The sequence below is a fragment of the Macaca nemestrina genome, chromosome 1, assembly GCF_043159975.1.
Source record: "Macaca nemestrina isolate mMacNem1 chromosome 1, mMacNem.hap1, whole genome shotgun sequence".
NCBI lineage: Eukaryota > Metazoa > Chordata > Mammalia > Primates > Cercopithecidae > Macaca > Macaca nemestrina.
The window spans coordinates 151,728,548-151,748,771 of record NC_092125.1 but is presented as its reverse complement, the minus strand read 5'-3'; the positions used below and the strand labels follow the sequence as shown (position 1 = coordinate 151,748,771).

Here is a 20,224-nt window from a genome sequence, read left to right as displayed (position 1 = left end):
GAATCCTTATTAGGATTATTAGTGCTTAAAATATTTTATAGAATTATGGTGACAATTTGTACAAATAGGGTGACATAGAATTATAATGAACTTGATAGTTAAACATAACCTTTACCTATTTTAATACTGTAGTCACTCCCTCATACCTCATGTGTTTTATGTTTTACTAATTTTCTTGTACTGTGTTACTAGTAAGTCCTCTGACATTACCTAAGTCCTCTGACATTTCAGCCTGGAAACTTGTCATTGGTTTCTTAAAATTAGAATGGATTTAAAACAATGATTATTTAGTTAATATTATATGATTGAAACATCCGATAACAAAGCTGAGTATCTTAGAATTCACATTTTCTGGAGTTGTATTTCTCAAAAACAAAATGGATTGGTTTTTAATAAGTTTAAGAGTATTTCTAAAAAAAAAAAATGAGGTAGTAAGAATGAACTCTTAGAACAATACTAAATTGAATAGCTTGTAGTGCAAGCATCACTTAAGTATTTTTAGAATATTGAGAGTCTTGTAGATTACATACACTAATGGCCTCATTCTCCTTATGGCTTGTTAATTCTGTGAAAATCAAGAGGAGCATATCAAGGTTGCAGTTAATTCACCACAATGTTAACTTTTAATGGAAAATAAATGAAAATACAGCTTTCATTTGTTACTTTATTCAAGTCAATTTTGCCTATTTATAAAGAATAAATCACCATAAACTCTTATGTATGTTTAAAATTGATGTTATCAGATGTTTATAGAATTGATGATATTACTAGACATTTTTGCACTGTTCTTAAGAATACCTTTCAGTATTTTGTATGTTGCTTTAATACTTTTAATATTTCCTTTTATGGAATGTTTTCTTCAGATGTTTTAATAGTTTGATATTATTCATTTCTGAATTGATGGTTGAGGACCTTTTTCTTTTTAAAGAACATTTTTTCACTACTTGCCATGTAAACTGCTATTTGATCTTCTAAAGAGAACCAGGATATAAATTTAGTAATTAGTATCAATATATGGGTTTTTTATTTAATGTGAAATTATTATATGGTGATGTTCTTTGGAGTGCTTTCATCTGACTTAATGTATATTTAAGCCCTCCGTAGTTAAAAAGATATTTACAGTACCTTCATGTTTGGCATTATTCAACTCTTTCCAAAGATTCTTTTAATGTTTTGTCTGATTATCATTTGTTATAACCTATGAATGATCTTTTATGCTTGCCTACTTTTATTCAACCTACAAAATAAAACTTTATTGCATGTACTTTATTGAGTATTTAATAAGCTTCAGTATTCAGTATTGCCAAGCACTTATTAGAGCTTCAACATTTTCTTCCTTTATTTCGTTAATGGTATCTTATGAATGTTGAATTATTAATTTTTTGGTGGGTACAAGCGCAGACTTTTTACATGCATGTACTTTATAGTAGTGTACCCATAATCCAAATAATGAACGTTATACCCACTAAGTAACTTTCAGCCCTCACACTTCTCCCACTCTCCTACCTTTTATAGTCTCCAGTGTCTGTTTTTCTATTCTGTATGTCTAAGTATTTTTCATCATTGTAGCATACAATCAAAAATTGGTAAAATTTAAGTGTCAGATTCCTGGTTAAAATTTTTTGAAATGATAGCATAGAAACAGCTTTAAAGGTAGGCCTTCCATCCCATTTTTTTGGGATAAGATTTATGAAAAACATAAAAATTCAGTGGAAATCAGAAGCTGAGTCTTCAGTAGCGAGCTTCCTTTCTATTTTATTCTATTTTATTCCTCTCAGTAAGATTTGAGTTTTATTGAGTCTTCATTAGCACAAGAGATCATGATTATCATCTACACCAGTGCAGCTTTTGGTTAATATATGTAAATAATACAATTTTTTTAAAAAATTGAAAATTGTTCTTAGTTCTAAGTATAAAAATCAGAAATCTGTCTTGGTCTTTAAAAACAATACAAATATCTAATGATGTATTTGGTTGTTTAGCTGAAAGGCAGATGTTTCAGTCTTTGGAATTCAAAGACTATATTAGTTTAATATTCCTTAAACCAACATTTTATTTGTAGGGTATAATAAAAATCATAAAGTTATATTTCAATGAGTAAAATCTTGATTTGTGACAGCCTTGTTACCATTCTGTGTTGTGCATTTATAGTTTTCCCAAGGCCACAAGATACTACCGAGCGAGAATGATTCAATTTTTACCATTATCTACCTTTCACTCCCAGTTTATTACTTTATTGAGATGCACACCACTAGGGAATTCTTGCTATGTGAATGATTTCTTTTGGCCAGGTGCGTTGTCTCATGCTTATAATCCCTGCGCTTTAGAGGATGAAGTGGTAGGATAACTTGAGGCCAGCAGTTTGAGATCAGCCTGGGCAACATAGCAAGACCCGTTTCTACCAGAAATTAAAAAAAAAAAAAAAAAAAGCCAGCGGAATAGTGCGCACCTATGGTCCCAGCCACTCAGGAGGCTGAAGTGGGAGGATTACTTGAGCCCAGGAGTACCAGGCTGCATTGAGCTATAATCTTGCTACTACACTCCAGCCTGGGCAACAGACCTCTAGGAAAAAAAAAAAAAACCTCTTGAGAGTCCTATTAAAATAAAAATCACAATCAAATTATCTTTTGAAAAATCAGATATTTCATATGTGGTTATAATCTCTTGAAGTATGTTATACTTTTGTAGTTCAGAGCAGCTATTTCCTTTTCTTACAGGTAAGGGCTTGTATTTACTTTAATAATTCACAGCATTTATAATGACTTGGATTTTACATTCAAGATGTTATTTTTGGTTTCCTACAATGCCACAGAGGTTTTTGTGGCAGCACGTGTGATTTTAAAAATTTGACAGAACTTCTGGTACTGAATTTGCCAAAATTACCAGACCAAAAATAACTCATTTGTTTGCGTTGGTCTTAAAGGCTGTATTTTGAGATGTTGATTGTATTTTATCCTTTCCAAGAGCAAGCCTACTTATAAGCATATTACATCTTATCTTACCATTACTTCTGGGCTTAATTCTATTAATTTTGTTTAGATCGACAGCCATTTATTAAGGCCATGCCAGGAAAACTGTACTGTTATGTAAGGACTGTGCTCACTAGGTTCACTAGGTTGTGAAATATTTGCACAAATGATTCTTATAAAAGTCATACTGTGATATCATGCCAAAATGAAGTGCAGAGAAAAGGTTGTAAAAATGTAGGGTAGGTAAATTCAAAATGAGTGGTATGGAAAGAGAGACCCCATTATTTAGAATTGAAGGCAGAGGAGGATTGTAGGATATGTAGTCTTTTTTGAGGAGGAGAAGAGTTCAGAGGTAAAGGTACAGGAAAGGTAAAAGTATAGTGCCTTGGGGAAGTGTGAAGTGCGCAGAAAGTAGGAGATGAAACAGGTATGTTAGTTTGGGACATGATTATAAACAGCCTACTCTCTTAAGATTCTCTTGTAGGCCATAAAATGTTGTTGATATTTTCAGTTGAGAACATGTTATACTTATTTGGTAGCATTCAAGGTGGTATATCCTACGAACTGGAGTGGAGAACTAATGAAAGAAATAGGAACCTAATTAGAAGGGGTGGATGATAGTCCTTGCTGTGAGGCAATGGCAATAGATAGATATGATAAGTTTTGTAATGGTGGGTTAGAATTTGGCATTTGATTGAATGTGAGGTAGAGGAGGAGCGAAGAATCAAAGAGCAGAACCAAGGTTCTAGCCAAGTCTTTTGTGTATTCCATTAGCCTGCTTTAGAGGAAGGGAGAAGGAATGAGCCCATTTTCTGATGATACTTTGAGATGCATGCATTAAAAGTCCAAAGAGTACCAGCTGTTGAGAAAGTTGCTGCTTTAAGTTGGTATGTATATTTTTAAATGTGGTATTTGTAAAAAACATATTTTTTGTTCCTTTTAAATGTTTTTAAATGTTTTCGAGTGTATACCTGCATATGTTTAAGTGATACTAATTTTTTAAAATACTCACATAAAGTGAAAATTTTTGTTATGCGATGTTCAGGCTACACGATCTAGGTTTTTATTTGTATTTTGGATGAGATTTCTGCTAGGTAATCAAGACTGTATAAAAGTCAGCTGTTGTAATCTGGTTAGAAATCTTTATTTTGCTAAAGAATAGTTTTGTGATTATTAGACCTGTTGAGATATTCTTCATTGTTCAGGGCCATTTTAGTAACATTCTTAACAGCTCTTTAAACAAATAATTTGATATTCTTTCGTTTCCTTAGATACCAGCCTGCCCCTTTTCAGAAAGCTTAGGGATATCTATGTCCTCGAAGATTAAAAAAAATTCATTGCAATTTATCTTTACTGCAGCTTTCTCTTTTGTTACCATGAACTTCTAATATTATATATTTATTTTATTGGTACGTGGGGAAATTTCCCTGCTTCACCTTGTTCTTTAAAAGAGTAACAATCATTTCCTCAATAGCTTTTCAGCTCTTCATACCCAGCAATAGTTCTTAGATTTTATAGCTGATTCTTTGTATCATGTTAATTATGGGTGACAAGCCTGAACAACAACCCAAAGCATCTATCAGCACCTGTCTGTCAGTGATTTTAACTCAGAGTAGACTCTCTGTGTATTTTTTGAATAAATGGTTATCGATGATAATGAAGATCACAATAAATTGTGCTGGAACCTAACTGGTTATAGATTCCTTGCATGGATATAAGAATGATAAAAGTTACAATTAAGGTGTTACAATACTGAGTTGTCTGTCCTAATCTGAAAGTATTCTTGCTTCCATATAATAGAGAAAATTTTTGTGATGAAGTTACAGTGCTTAATAAAGCTTCATGCATGGAAAGCTCTCAGTAAATGCTTATTGTTATCATTATTGGTGTAAACTAAATCTGAATATTAGTTCACATATTTAAGTGGCCCATGTCTTTTGGTATCCATTTTCCCTCTTCAGATTTTTTTTCTCTCATTTTTTTTTGGGGAAGACTCTTTTTTTCAATGCTGCTCAAAATTTTCTATTTTTTAAATTACAGAATTTTCTATTATTGTTGCTACCTTCCTTAGATGATAAATCAGTGGCTGAGCTGACTGGTTTTTGTCAACGTTGATGTTGTGATATTGGAAACAGAAAGTGTTGATGTTGACCTGTCTGAAAAAATAAATAAATAAAAACTCTTTGCTTACACTTTCACTGGGCAATTATGTAAAAAAGATCAGTAGTTTTTCCTTGTTTTACTTTTATAATCTGCCTGGTGAAATAACCACACAGAAAACAGAAATAGGAATCTTTTTTGTAGTTCTCTGTGGCGTATAATCCCTGCCCCCAAATCATCCCAAGCATTAGGATCCGCCCATGTATCAACAGCTTTAAGAGGAAGTCAGTAGAGAATCCTTGTCAGAACTGTCCTGGTGTGTGATGGCTTGCTTGCTTTTTATGAAAGGATCAGTCATGCCGAAGACATAGGTATGCATAAGGTAATCAGCATGAAATAAAGGGAAGTTAATTAAATATGGTTGTCGATACTGTAGTTGTGAATTTTATTTAACTAGTTAAGGAAACTAAAAGTATGACATCCTTAAAAAGACATTTTTAATGTTTATAAGATAAAATACGTAAAGAAAGTTTTGACAATCTTAACAAATCCATTGTCAAACTATTACCAGGCTGTGTAACCATCTAGTTACTTAGCAACCTAAGTGAAGCAATAGCATTTAATATTTTGTATAAATTTTTAGCAAAGCCGGCCCAAATTTTTAGCATTAGAGACATTTTCTGATATGCAGTGAGCTGTTCCTGCACAGTTCCTTTCTTTAGTGGGTAATTACGTATCACAGGTGATTATGTTTATCTTTTAATGGTGAAATGATAGTTTTTTTTTTTGGTGAGGGAGCTAGTTGTCTGCCTTCCAAAATGTCTTCTGGTGACTTCAAGATCTGGTTAAAATATCATTGTGTTCTTGCATTCACAGTAGAAGACTAGTATAAATTGCATTATATGAAACTGAATAATAACTATGGTTTAATTTAAAGTAGAGATAAAATCTAAATTCATACATTCAAGCTGTAGGGTTTCAAGATTTTAATTCAGTGAAATGCCAGAACAATTTATTGTATTTAGTTTGAGGAGTATTGCATGAGAAGTGCATCTTATCAAATTAGGGCAGAAACATATACTATTTATACAGTCTATTAAAGCATGTTAAATTTCACAGTTAATATTCAGTATATGAGTTGCTGAGATTTATTGTCTATGTTGTTTGATTTGTAAAGTCCATTAAGTTGCAAGTGCTGATTTGAGGAATGGTGGAAAGTTAGAATTTCAAAGTAGCCATGTTTTTTTAGTAGCCTTTGTAAATCGTTAATACTAAAAAGAAATATCCTGCAATGCTGTTTATATTATAGGCAGTATCAGATTTTTTTTTTTTTTTTTTTTTGCAAAGTATGGCTGAAGTTGAATTCCCAGTGTGAAACTTACTGATTTTTCATATAGAGGTGAGATAGCCCACAATTGGCTGTTGAATTGGTGTGCCGTTGTCTTATAATTTTGGAGGAGAAAAAAAACTGGATTTTAATTTTTACGTTCTTTGTTTTGCAAGTTGATAAAAGTGTTTTCTACACGTTTCCTGCTGTTAGAAAAAAATCACTGTTAAAAGGATATTGCTGATAGAAACAATGTTTTCTTAAGTTCAAAATATTGCCAGGGAAATATATAGATGTGGAGGGCTACCTTGTCAAAAAGTTGTGCAAGAAAAATCTTTAATTTTTGTATTTTAATTGATAATTTAATGTTTATATTTTAATATTAAAATTCTAATATTTTTAGTGTACTTTGAAAATGTCCGGTTTGTACATTTATATAATCCCTGGGTTTTATTTTTATTTTTTAAATTTTATTTATTTTTACTTCTTTTTAATATGGGATCTTGCTCGGTCATCTAGGCTGTAGTGCGGTGGTACAGTCATAGCTCACTGCAGCCTCAAACTTCTAGGCTCTAGCTATCCTCCCGCCTCTGCCTCTTGAGTATCTAGGGCTACAGGCCTGCGCCACCACACTTGGTAACCCAGTTTTTATTTAATAGCAAAATTAGCAAGTATATTTAATATCGTTTCATATAATTTCACATTTTGAGGTAAGTTTGAAATTATTATAAATTGTTTTTGTAGATACTATTAAATTCCTAAGCATTTTAAAGACGACTTCATGGAGGAATTATTCTACTGGATTTGGGCTTGAGTTGCAGATTTTGTTTCTGCAGTAATTATGGACCTTTCTTTTTCTTCATTTTTATAATGAGACTGGTTTTAAAAACTCTTTCTTGAGGGGTTTAATGATGAAAATGATAAGATTCTGTATGTCAAACAATGATAAATTAAACTTCTGGAAGAAGTAGTCATTTTTGTTTTCTGCCTTATAGATTGACACTCTTTAATATTTAATTAAGCGTTTAATTAAAACATAGTCTTGCATAGAAAAAAATCTTGAAGATCTCTATTTAGGAGGTCTCTGAGTTAGTTCCCAGTTTTTTTTTAAATTTAAACTTTTTTACACCAACAAGCAAAAATTCTGTTCACACGAGTTTCTGAATTCCATCCACTTTGCTTTATTCTTTCCCCTATTCATGTTACTTTCCATAAGTCAGTTTATTTATTCATGCCTGCCTCCCTTCCTCTTTCCTTCCCATTTTCTTTTCCTTCCTTCCTTCCTTCCTTCCTTCCTTCCTTCCTTCCTTCCTTCCTTCCTTCCTTCCTTCCTTCCTTCCTTCCTTCCTTCCTTCCTTCCTTCCTTCCTTCCTCCGTCCCTCCCTTTCTCCTTCCCTCCCTTCCTCCCTCCTTCCCTCCTTCCCTCCCTCCCTGCTTCCCTCTTTCTCGTCCTCCCTGGCTTCCTCTCTCCTTCCTTTCCCCCACCTCCGTCCCTCTCTCCCTCCTATGTTTCTTATTATCAAAAACATTTATTAGGTGCTAGCTCTTTGCCAGGCATTGTGCATGGGTTATACTCACTGGTAAGGTAGCACTGAAGTCATAGACATGAAAGCCATCTTTCATCATAACTGTGTTCAGTTAGCGCACCATCTTTTGAAAATGTTACTTTGTGATAGGGATGAGCACTCTGTACTGTGGACAAAAATGACACTGTACTCCTGATGTGTGGTGGAGGTTTAGGGAAGCAGTCAGACAGTCTAGTGATGGACCCAAATTGAAAAGGAACAGCAGTTAGCCAAGGGACAAGTGGCAGAGGAGATTCCAGGCAGAAGAAACAGCATAACTATACCAAGAAAGAAAAGTGAGAGTAAGCTTCTATGACCCAAGAACGTAAAAGCAAATTACATAATACTTAAACAAGAAAACCAGGAAGGAAAGAAAGGACGGTCTTTCTCAAGTGTAGGTATATTCGCTAAAATAAATCTTTCAAAAAATTAAATATTTTCCAGAAAGTTTATTAATATATTTGATGTATCTTTTTAATCACCAGGATATTATACTAGTCATGAAAATCACAAAGTGATCAGCAAAAGTCATGGTCCATAATGCGCACTTACTCTCTTAATTACATTACGTAAATTTGTGACATTATTTGTGCACTTGTGTCATTTCTGTATCTTCTGAATCATTGTATTGCTTGCAGGTTAAGCCTCAGTGCCTTGAACAAATTATATACCCAATAAATTTTTAGGCTTGGTTTGAAAAGATTTATCTTGAAGATCAAGATAAACGTAGAAAATTTCAACAAAAGACATTTTATTTATTCATTTATTTATAGACAAAGTCTTTCTTTTTGTTGCCCATGCTGGAGTACAGTGGCCTGGTCATAGCTCACTGTAGCCTGGATCTCCTGGGCTCAAGCGATCCTTCCATCTCAGCCTCCCAAGAAGCTGGAACTACAGGCACATGCCACCATGCTCAGCTAATTTTTTTATTTTTTGTAGAGATGGAGGTCTCTTTATTGCCCACTCTGGACTCGAACTCCTGGTCTCAAGCCATCCTCCTGCCTTGGTTCCCCAAATTGCTGGGATTTACAGGCATGAGCCACCGTGCCTGGCTGCAAAAGACATTTTAAAACTAGTTTAAAAGCTTAATTGAAGAGGACTCAAGATTACTCAATAGCAACTACTGTACAAATGACAACAGATAATGGCAGTAAGAATCTAGAGAGGGACAGGTTTTTTTTCAGTTTGAGGCAGTCAGGTTGGCTTTATGGCACAGGTGGTTTTTAAACTATCAAGTTTATTCTGAAGTGTATTAGGTGGAGGGGAAAGATGTTTTCTATGTGAATGAAAAATCTTGAGTAAAAGTCAGTTTCAGAGGTATATTCAGAATTACTGAGCAAGGAAGTTTGACAGAAACAGAAGGCTGAAGTATTTTTGAAGTTTGATCTGTTTGGACTCTGTTTCCAGTTTTGCTTTTTAATTCTCCTCTTTCTCGCTCTGTCTTTTAGGTTGTCAGTTGTCATTCCCCTTTTATTCCAGCTCCAGTTACAACTTTCCTGTTAAAATAGATACAATAGGGCTGGGCGCAGTGGCTCAAGCCTGTAACACCAGCAGTTTGGGAGGCCAAGACGGTAGGATAGCTTGAGGTCAGGAGTTCAAGACAAGCCTGGACAACATAGAGTCCTGTTTCTATGAAGTACTAAAAATCAAAAATAAATAAATATTTTGTGTGTGTGTGTGTGTGTGTGTGTGTGTGTGTGTGTGTAGTGGATATGTCTGTGGTCCCCACTCTCAGGAGGCTGATGTGGGAGGATTGCTTGAGTCTGAGTTGGAGACTGCATTGAGCTGTGATCATACCACTGCAGTCTTAGCTGAGCAACAGAGCAAGACCCTATCTCTTTTTTTTTTTTTTGAGGTGGAGTCTTGCTCTGTTGCCAGGCTGGAGTGCAGTGGCGCAATCTCCTATCATTGCAACCTCCGCCTCCCGGGTTCAAGCGATTCCCCTGCCTCAGCCTCCCAAGTAGCTGAGATTACAGGCATACACCACGATGCCTGACTCATTTTTTGTATTTTAGTAGAGATGGGGTTTCACCATGTTGACCAAGATGGTCTCGATTGCTTTACCTCGTGATCCACCCGCCTCAGCCTCCCAAAGTGCTGGGATTACAGGTGTGAGCCACCGTGCCTGGCCAGACCTTGTCTCAAAAAAAAAAAAAAACAAAAAAATCCAAAATACCAGACATACTAGATTACTAGATTTGTTGTGCTAAGTTAGAGTGAAATAATAATACATGTACTTTTGGAGACATTTTAGAAACATTTCTGAGATCAACCTTTGTCAAGTCACAACCCCAGGTGTGTTCTTCCATATAAAATTATTTTTAGAGTTTGTTCCAGTTTTATACACATTTATGGTTTAGAGTGAAATTAGGAAGATTACTAGAGGCTGGCAAGATGGATGGAAGTTGAGAAATCAGCTTTGAGATTTTTGCAGATGTTCAGAAAGAAAGATGTTAGGATAGGGATTGAAAGCAATGGGAAGAGGATTAAGGTATTTCAGGGTAAGAATCAATAGAAGAGTGAATGTGTACCACTTTAAAATGAAGTACCTTTTGTATTGACAGAGCTGTATTTTACCTAAACTTAAGATGAATAATACTCCAGGGGATTTTTGGTTTCAAAACTATTGAAGACCAGGCTAATTTCATTTGTCTGTGTGTATATACATGCACACATGCACATATATATTTAGTAAGCTTGGTTTAAAGAAAATCTGTTATTTCATAGTAGATGTGATTTTCTTTTACCATTTCACACGAATGCATTTCTTTGTTATTGTAAGTTAACAATTGAAGAATATATATATAATTCATGCTAAATTAGTATATTGGTCTAGAAGGTTTCTCAGGAGACTAATAATGGAGTAGAGGCTTCTTTAATACGTATGACTATATAAAACATTATTAATGTTAACAGATGTTGCACTTTAATCCCCTAGAATGATTGTTTGGTACCAGCAGGAGATTTATTAAGCCTGAATTGTGTGAAATTGTGTGTGCATAAGCTGCAACTTAGATTGTAAAAATGTTACTGAAAACCGTTAAAAAGTTTTAGCTATAATTTGGCAGAGAAGTATTAACTGTGCTAAAAGAAGTATGTGTGTATGGTTGGCCCCTGCGCCTTAACCTTTTTATCATTTATCTTCTTGTATTAATGTCACTGAATTATTAATTCATGAGCCAGGGTGGGAAGGGTGAAGGCACCACTTAAATGTGTGGCAAATTTACCCTTATCGCCAGAGACATGAAAAAAAGTCATTTTGTGTTATCTGTAAAATGGAAAGGACATTTTAAAATTTCATTTACAGTAATCCACTTCACTTCCAGTCAAACACCTAGATTATTACTACCATAATATAATGTTATTAAAAATTTGTAACCTTCTCCACTCTTTTGTCTTATATATATAATGTTGATAGAAAAATTTAGCCTTGATTTATTTCAATGTGATACTTGTTAATTGTAGGTTAAAAATGTTACTTTAACGAATGATATGTTACAGTTTGACTTAAATTTTAAGGAACAGTAGACTTACGAAAAATAAAAATATTTACTGTAATAATAACAAGGAATTTTCATTGAGGGGAATCTGCATATAGGGAATTGGAAAACTCTAAATATATGTTTCAAAGAAATGTTTGCATTTACTGTGACTTCATAATTATTTGGGAATAAGATTGGTGATTTTGGCCTTGTAGAACTTTTAGCTTTATACAAGAAACCTAGCAAATTAGAATTTAACTTTTTCTTGTTGAATGTAATGTGGATCTGGGATATATCCAGTATTTCACATGGGCAAATAGCTATGGTGACAGAAATTTCAAGAGTTTGAAGCCACTTTTACCAGCAGCTCTTCGAAACCATCATGATAATGGAAGAATACCTCAGGGGTCTTGTCCAGACCTCATCACTTTTCATTCTCCCTTTACTTAATATTTTGATTGGTTTTATATACTCTCATGCCAAACAAAGTAGTAAGATAAGTTACTGTGGTAATGTCCTTTGTTTTCTTTTCTAGAATTTTCCCCCAAACACTCTAAGGTGTACATATGGCTCTGTTAACACACACTGAAAACACTTTTTTTTTTTTTTTTTTTTTTTTTGAGATCGTCTCGTTGTCACCTGGGCTGGATTGCAGTGGTGCAATCTTGGCGCACTACACCCTCAGCCTCCCCAGTTCAAGCATTTCTCGTGCCTCAACCTCCAGGTTAGCTAGGATTACAGGTGGTGCCACCATGTCTGGCTAAATTTTGCATTTTTGGCAGAGATGGGGTTTCACCATGTTGTCCAGGCTGGTCTCAAACTCCTGACCTCAGCCAATCCAATGGCTTGGACTCCCAAAGTGCTAGGATTACAGGTGTGAGCCACTGCACCTGGCCTGAAACTCTAATTTGTTTTGATCAGTAAATAATGCTACTTTGTTTTATTTTTCTTATTCTAGTATGGTTAATTTACCTTTATATTAACATTTAGTTTCTTAAAATAATAGACTGAAGTTGATTTGATTATTGTAGCAGACATGAAGAGTTATTAGTTCATTATGTGACTGAACTGCATCCAGTTATCTTGGTCTTAGGATTGTTCATCTATAAACAGGAGTTGGCAAACAATGGCTAGCCATCTGCTTTGTAAGTAAAGTTGTATTGGCACACAGCCAATGTCATTGGGGTATGCATTGTCTGTGGCACCTTTCACACTGCAGTGGCAGACATACGTAGTTGTGGCACAGACCATATCACTCTTAAAGCCTAAAATATTTACTGTCTGGTCCTCCATAGAAAGTTACCTAACTTCCGATCTGATATCTATAGTATTGGTCTGCATAAAATGCTGGTTCTAATCTTTACAAATGTAATGGAATATAATTTATAATTTTAAGCTCAAGAGATTTGAAGATTCAGTAGTTTTTATCATCATTGATTTTTTTTTAAGCAGATTTTTGCTTTTCTTTATATGCGGAGTAGCAACAATAAGTGATAATTTTCCTGAAAGTTTTCTGAATTGAAACATTTTAAAAACCATTAAAATATTGCAAAAATACATTAGTCTGTTACCAGATGAAGGAGTCTTGGCAAGTAATTCAGGCTTCTAGTCATTTTTCTCTGATTTTTATAACCTATGTTTCTTTTTTATTAAACATCCCTGCTTTATTACTACTTTAATGTTATTTGAAATTTTAGTAGGTTATAAAATTATATTTTAAAGTTGAGAAGCTCTTTTCTAAAAACCACATACCTCTCCTCCTCCATGTTTGAGTAGTAAAGAAGCACTAAAACAGAAATTTTAATTTTTTAATGGAAGATGTTTTGGTTTTTAATTTTTTCATACCTAACAGCCATTCAAAATGACACAGTCTGTTACTGTTTCTTAATAGTTGTGTCCATGAATATTTTTCTTACCTTCTCATGTAAATCTCCTAATTTTTTTTTTTCTTTCTTTCTGGGAGGAAGTCTCACTTTTGTTATCCGGGCTGGAGTGGAGTGGCACGATCTCGGCTCACTGCAACCTCCGCCTCCTGGGTTCAAGCGATTCTCCTGCCTCAGCCTCCCGAGTAGCTGGGATTACAGGCGCCTGCCACCATGCCTGGCTAATTTTTGTATTTTTAGTAGAGTTGGGGTTTCACCACATTGGCCAGGCTGGTCTCGAACTCCTGACCTCAGGCAATCCGCCCGCCTCGGCCTCCCAAAGTGCTGGGATTACAGGTGTGATAAATCTCCTAATATTCTTAGAGGAATCAGCTACACCAAACACAGAATTTCAGGCTGACATGGGAAGCCAAAGAATCTATTCTGTTCATTCACTTAGACTCTAGCTTTATCTTTAGTACTATTAATTAAGTTAGGTATTTATACATAATTGGTATATTCCTTTTCTGTACAACTCAAGAAAATCCTTTTATTTTGAGTTTTACTTGTAGACACAGATATAAATGGTATGGAACATTCGGCATAATCGGGACTAATCCCAGCTAAGGCATAGAAACTTGTTCTTTCTTGAAGAAGTCCCTGATGTTTTGAATTTTGATTATCTGTAGTTTTCCCAGGAAGGCAAAGTGTGAAATATGTGAGTTAAATGTTTCAGTTTATTGTATTCTGTCTGTCAATATAATAATTTGTAAGATTTCAAAAACAAAGATTTTCTGAAATAGTTGCTTCTTTTAAAGATGTGAATTAGAATAATTGCCGAGACATATTTTGATAGAAGAAACAAGTCCTTAGTTAAAGATATTGCAGAAGCCCCCAGATGGCTTCCTTAACGTTACTTAAGGTAGAATCAGGACCATAAGTTTATCACTGGGAAAATTGGAAAATGATGGAATCATAGATTTATAATCTCTTCCTACCCTTATATGGTTGCTGAACTTGAGACCTAGATGCTTCTTAATTACCGCAGTCCTCAAAGGGGCAGGTTGAGCTACGATTCTATATAGTGTGCTCTTGATCCGAATCTTGACTTCTTCATTAAAATGACTGATTGATCTAGGTACACGTCTCAAGGAAACACAGATTCAGAAACTTCTGTTAGTTACTTCTCTTATCTTCTCATCACATTTATTACCATTAAGTTTTGGGAGGTTTAGTAATTATTATTTAATGCTTATTGTGGATCTTGGTCATTTTCTTGCATATTTAATTCTAATAAGATTATTAATTTCTTGAAGGCGGCAGCTATATCTTAATCTATTTTTTTTTTTTTTTTTTGAGACGGAGTCTCGCTCTGCCGCCCAGGCTGGAGTGCAGTGGCCAGATCTCAGCTCACTGCAAGCTCCGCCTCCCGGGTTCACGCCACTCTCCTGCCTCAGCCTCCCGAGTAGCTGGGACTACAGGCGCCGCCACCTCGCCCGGCTAGTTTTTTGTATTTTTTAAAGTAGAGACGGGGTTTCACCGTGTCAGCCAGGATGGTCTCGATCTCCTGACCTCGTGATCCGCCCATCTCAGCCTCCCAAAGTGCTGGGATTACAGGCTTGAGCCACCGCGCCCGGCCTAATCTATTTTATAATACCTTTAGAACCTAACACAGGACCAGTTACTACATAAAGTAAAAAAAAGTAATGAATAACACTCATTTTAGCACTGGATATCCATTAAAAATGTCTAGGAAATACTGGATATTCATTGACTTGAATGAACATACATGAAATTATAGTGCTAATGTGATCACTTTATGTTAAAGGCAAGAAATGTAAGCTTAGATAATACTATATTGACGTAGTTTGCAAATGAATTGTATCATTTATTAATTACAAAGGCAGTGTGCTATCGCACTTCACAAAACTTTCTTCAGCTTCTTACTGTGTATTCTTTATAGTTAATTTTTCACATATGTATATAATTATTATTATTATTTTTTGAGATGTAGTCTTGCTCTGTCTCCAGGGCTGGAGTGCAATGGTACGATCTCGGCTCACTGCAGCCTCCACCTCCCGGGTTCAAGCGATTCTCCTCCCTCAGCCTCCTGACTAGCTGGGATTACAGGTGCCCGCCACCAGGCCTAGCTAATTTTTGTATTTTAGTAGAGATGGGGTTTCGCCACATTGGCCAGGCTGGTCTCGAACTTCTGACCTCAGGTGATCCACCCACCTCTGCCTCCCAAAGTGCTGGGATTTACAGGCGTGAGCCACCTCGCCCAGCCAATTTTTCGTGTTTGTTTTTAATATCATTTGGCACATTTTACTCAGATTACCTCATTACCTCCAAGAAACCTCTGATGGTGATATTGATGATCTAATATATGACAGATCCTGGTCATTATTATTTCATTTAGTGGTTGTATATATAGACCAAGAGGGAATTTGAATATTGATTCAGGGAATGGTTAGTAACAGTGATTTATGGACAAAGGATCCAGTGCAGTGAGCCAAACATAAGATTGCATCTTATGGGTGAGCCACGTTGAGTTTTTTCTGTTATTCTTGCCCAAATGATGATTAGTCCATAATCTTATAGATGTTAATATTAAAACATTTGTTTTAATTAAAGATGCATTGCTAGTTATATTGGAGGAAATATGTATATATTTATTTTTTGACTTACTATGAGCAACTTCTCTAGTACTTTGGTTGATAAAATTTATCAGTGTAATTAGTTAACTTATAACGTATAATTTAGGCACTTTAGTAATGAGTAAATTAAGATAGCTCAACTGGAAATAGTAAAAATTAAGTTAATATTTAGCTGTTATTACCTAAGGGATGTTTTGCTCATGTAAACATTTTGAAAATCAACTCATTATTCTTGTGGTATTTCCTCACTTTGAGAACAAGATGATTTTGTTCTGTATTCATTTTTTTATTCAAAAGGAAAAGATAGTAAAATAAGTTTATCTGGTCTACATAATTAGTAGTGATTTTAGAACATAGGCTTATTTCTCAGCCCTTCTGCTTCCTTACTGTCCTTGAGTAGGTTAAGTTTTCTGCTTTTAAGATAAAATGGAGGCAATATATATTTCTTAAGGTTGTTGGGAAAATTACATGAAAGAGTAAGCACACTGTTATCTGTCTAGTTTAGCTGTAATTTTTTTGGGAGCCTAACTGTGTGCAAGGCAGTTACAACTTTTTATTAGGATGAGTTATTTTTAAACTACAGTGTAATCTCCCTGTGGATGAGAAATTTTTTTTCTTTTTTTCCTCAGTGCACAACATATGTAATAGGTGCTCAGTAAATATTTGTTGAAGGAATAATTTGGTGAATAGTGGAAGGAATGGCTTTCTAGTTAGCCTTGATTGGGATCTAAGCTCTGCTACTTATTAGCTGGGTAATTTCGTTTGAGTTATTTTACCATTCTGAGCCTCAGATTTCTGACCTTTATAATACTGATCCTGCTTTTTTTGGTAAGGATTAGTGATATGTTTCTGATACAGTATTTCAGACAACACAGAAGTTAGCTTTTTCCCAATTTGGGGTAAAGAAAAAGTTATTTTTTAGATGGCAGCCCTCTCCAATTTTAAAAGACATTGTATTGCCTCTGAACTTTTTTTTTCTTTTTTTCTTTTTTTTTTTTGTTTTTGATATGGAGTCTTGCTGTGTCACCCAGGCTCACTGCAACCTCCACCCCCTGGGTTCAAGCAATTCTCCTGCCTCCGCCTCCTGAGTAGCTGGGATTACAGGCACGCACCACCACGCCCAGCTAATTTTTTGTGTATTTTTAGTAGAGACGGCGTTTCACCATGTTGGTCAGGCTGGTCTCGATCTCTTGATCTTATGATCCGCCCGCCTTGGCCTCCCAAAGTGCTGGGATTACAGGAGTGAGCCACCGTGCTGCCTGGCCTGAACTTTCTAATAGTCTAGAGTCCTCATGCATTTTTTTTTTTGAGTTGAATTACAAGTACTATGACTAGAAATATTTCCTGAGTGTCTACTATGTCTGTGAAACGAAGAAATTTTAGTAAAGGGTGAGACCAATGATGAATGTTAAGGGGACTTTTGTATAAATAGTTTAATTAATGTCTTCTAGAGTTGATAGCCGTGCCTGCAGAAAGAAGATGGAGAAAGAGGGTAGTGACTAGTGGCTGGCCATGTGGTTCTAAAATCTCTATGAGCATTGCCACCTCCAACCTTACCCTGATGAAGGAAAGAAAATAAACTCAAACCCCAAAGAATGCTGAATATCTGAAGCTTCTAAGAGCCTTTCTGATTAGCTGACTCACTGAAGGAAAACTCCCAGGGGTAATGATGTGTTCTCTGATGTTAAGAAGGGGAAATCTAGTCTGTAAAGATTACACATAAAATATTTCTGAAAAGTGAATAACCTGATTGAGGTTCAGCTAAAGTGAAATAAAACTGTAATTTATTTTTTATTTTGTAAGCCTTTGCATAGAAAATGAAAAGGCAGGGTTGGGTTAGTATCATCCTTTTTTGTGTTTGTTTGTTTTGGTAAAATATAGAAAAGTGACTTTTGTTAGTAAATTCTGTCTCATAATGATTATAATTTTATGATGCAAATAAGATCAGAGACTGATTTTGTAAAGCTGGCTTCAGTTTTCATTTAGAGTTGACATATATTTAGTACATAGAATTTAGGCTTACCTAAAACATTAATGTTTCATTTTACACAGCATTGGTGCATAATAACAAGGATGGGTGACGTAGTTCTCATGCTTAGCTGGCTCTTTTATTTTCCTGTTCTCTTGGTGCTTATAATTGTTTTGGGCTTAATATCCAGTTTGCAGTAGTTCACTGTACATGAGTAGAAACCAAAAATAAAGCTTTAGATAGCACTCCTTATGGTGGCTTTGCTCCTAGTAGAATATCAACATTAGTTAACCAGTTTTAGAAAATTGTAGTTTAATTTTCTTTTGCCCTTATAATTTGAAATGTGTTATACTCTATTTCTTTCAATGATGCTTATCAATAAACATTTTATTTTTTCTATATTTGTTAAATAAGCTTCATCACATAATAAGGCTAGATGTGATTTCCTGGTAGTGTAGTGTAAATATGTGGCTTAAAATTAGTTAACAGTGTTGTCCTTTTAAGGAGACACTGCACAGGATATTTAATGCAGCTAATAAATGGAAGCAGGTTACTGTCTGAAAGACTACAGCTGACTGTACGTTGCAAGTAGTGGATAAAACATTGAGGTCTGCTGGGATATACACAGCTGAAGCATATTCCTGGAAGTCACTGCTCAGCTTTGGAAGGTTTGGTAGTAATGATGCATTAGTTGACTTTTTACATGACAGAGTAATAGGATATTTAGATTTTAAAAAATGACAGAGGTTTGGTAGACAATGGTTTGTGGTTTATAGGAACAAGGTTAGGATGAAATTGTTTGAATCTTATTTGAAGGATAAGGAAAAAGCAGAGGTGGGAGTAGGTTGTACGTTAGAAGTGGTTTGGATTTTTGACAGTCATAGTCATTTATAGTTTAAGTAGAAATCGACGGTATCCTGTTTTACTAAGAAGTGAACCATTACTTAGCAAGCATTACCAGGAGCTTCACCATGCACTACACCTCTACTCTCCCAGTTCCTCCCCCACTTCATCCTAAGCTCTTTGATGTTCTTGGAAAAAGGTTTTCTAAAACTCAAAAGAAAGTTATTAATGTGGGAATCATTTGAAGTAATCTTTTCTGTTTGTTAAAAGGAAATTTAATAGACCTTTTCTGGTTTTGTTACTTGTTTTTGTTTTGCTTTGTGAAATGCTGTTACTGAGTTTTTGCAGTTACAGAATTTGAAGGACAAATATTAGCTGTATCTATGCCAGTGGTTTGGCTCCAATATGATTTAGAAGGAATGCCTTCTTGGGATTAGTGTCATCATATTTGATTATTTATTCGTTCTATTCTTAGCTGATTGTGGTTTGTTAGATATTTCAACTTTCATTAACTTTTGTTTAATGGAAGGTTGTTTAAAACTTGGGTCACAGCAATAAAATCGTTTGATTTAGTTTCCAAATTGCACTTAAAGCTTGAGGTTTTGGAAATAATTTTATTTGATGTAAAAGTGATTGGGCACAGGTTGTAGAATGATAAAAATAAATTTGATATTCTTTTCACTTATTACACAGGCAGATTGACTTAAGCTTTATTTTCATAAAAGATGCCATGATTTTATACATTCTAGAACCTATTTCCATTTGTCTGAAAGAACCACTTACACTGTCTCATAATTGAATGATATGTACTTTTAAAATTGTGTTTCACATTCTCAAACCGTCAGAATACACTGAATTTTTAGTATATAAAAATTTTCATGAGGTATTCTTTCCTGGCCAGAGACCACAATAGAGGTCTTGATTGTGTGGTTTCCTCCTCCTTTTTCCCTTCACTAACAGAGGTTTTCCTATCTTGGCAGCTGTTTCCTACAAGGCAGTCATCAGTCCCTGATTTCTTCCTTCTTCCTCCTTCCCACAAACAAGGGCTCTTTTGAATAGTGGATGACTGAAGACAGACTGATCTTGGATCACTTTAGGAAAGTGGAAACGTGTGCAAGAGTTGAGCATGTGGGCAAGCTGCCTGTATGCACTAGCTCATTGAAATCAAACAATGAAAACTTGGACAGTAAAAATTCTTTGCTTGGAATCTAGAGTGGTCCAAAGGCTGACTTTATTTTACTTGTAGCAGTAATGCACTTCATCTAAATTATTCTGATTGCTGATCAGATCATTGAACAGACTGTAAGGATATAAGGAATTGTTCATTGATGGCCCTTTGAATGTGACAAGCCATGAGATTATCTGATTTTTTTAAATGCTTTACATAGAATAACTTTCAGTTTTAAGGCAGGCACATTGCTACAGCAGTTGTAAACTGCAGGTTCACTTT

At 35.0% G+C, this 20,224-nt stretch overlaps 1 protein-coding gene across 37 annotated transcripts in view; it reads left to right on the top strand.

Annotated features, from left to right (window-relative positions):
• Positions 1-20,224, top strand: part of LOC105482716 (adhesion G protein-coupled receptor L2) — a 684,023-nt gene that overhangs the window by 504,085 nt on the left and 159,714 nt on the right. Inside the window, exon 1 of one of the 37 annotated variants that reach the window (XM_071090516.1) lies at positions 17,606-17,625. The exons of the other annotated variants lie outside the window; for them this stretch is intronic. The gene's annotated coding sequence lies outside the window, so the exon portion shown is untranslated. Of the gene's footprint in view, positions 1-17,605; positions 17,626-20,224 lie in introns of those variants that run through there. 37 annotated transcript variants of the gene reach the window in all.